Consider the following 689-nt stretch of genomic DNA (forward strand, 5'->3'; position numbering starts at 1 on the left):
GAGTTAGATTTCCTATCCCATAACTGAATTGTCAGGTCCAACAAACCTGCAAGGCCGAGTCCACCATCCGCCATCCGCAAGAGCTGAAAACACCCGTTGTTGGTAACATGGTTTTTCACTGGTGTCTTGATCACAACAAGACTTTGCATTTCGAAATCAAACACAAGAACTTCACCTCCAGAGATCAACCAGCAAAGTGTATTCCCGACAAGGATGTTGCGGCCTGTCGCAGAAATCCTATTTGCTATGGTCACCGAAAAAATATTTCCCCAAACACTAGATGCCGAGTCGTAGAGAGAACAAAATGCCTGTCTACTGAATCCATCACAGACCAAAACCAATTTAAACGGGCTTGAGAAGCAATCTCCATGGACGTGCCCATGTTCAGCATCAACGCACACTACAGCGCCATGCCAGGCTGAGTTACTCCTCATAGAGTGGGATCCTGGTGGAAAAGCAACGATGTGCTCTTTGCCGGTGAGGGGATCCCACACGACGGTCTCATGCTTATTCCTGTTGATTAGGACAGAGAGACTGTGGCAGCTGCCCATGTATGCTTCATCGATGTGGTAGGGTGTGCTGCTCTTGGGCAGGGAGAAGCGGGCAGCAGGGATGCGGTCAGGCGAGTCCATGACAGGAATGAAGCTTTTAGCATACCCTCTGAAGAAGCCGAGCAGAGGAGGCTTCCG

General features: G+C 49.8%; 1 pseudogene; it reads right to left on the reverse strand.

Annotated features, from left to right (window-relative positions):
- Positions 1 to 250: 250 nt before the first annotated feature.
- LOC123172069 (transcription initiation factor TFIID subunit 4-like) overlaps positions 251 to 689 on the reverse strand; it is a 5,429-nt pseudogene continuing 4,990 nt past the window's right edge.

This window comes from Triticum aestivum, unplaced genomic scaffold, assembly GCF_018294505.1.
Source record: "Triticum aestivum cultivar Chinese Spring unplaced genomic scaffold, IWGSC CS RefSeq v2.1 scaffold6B_scf_2973, whole genome shotgun sequence".
NCBI lineage: Eukaryota > Viridiplantae > Streptophyta > Magnoliopsida > Poales > Poaceae > Triticum > Triticum aestivum.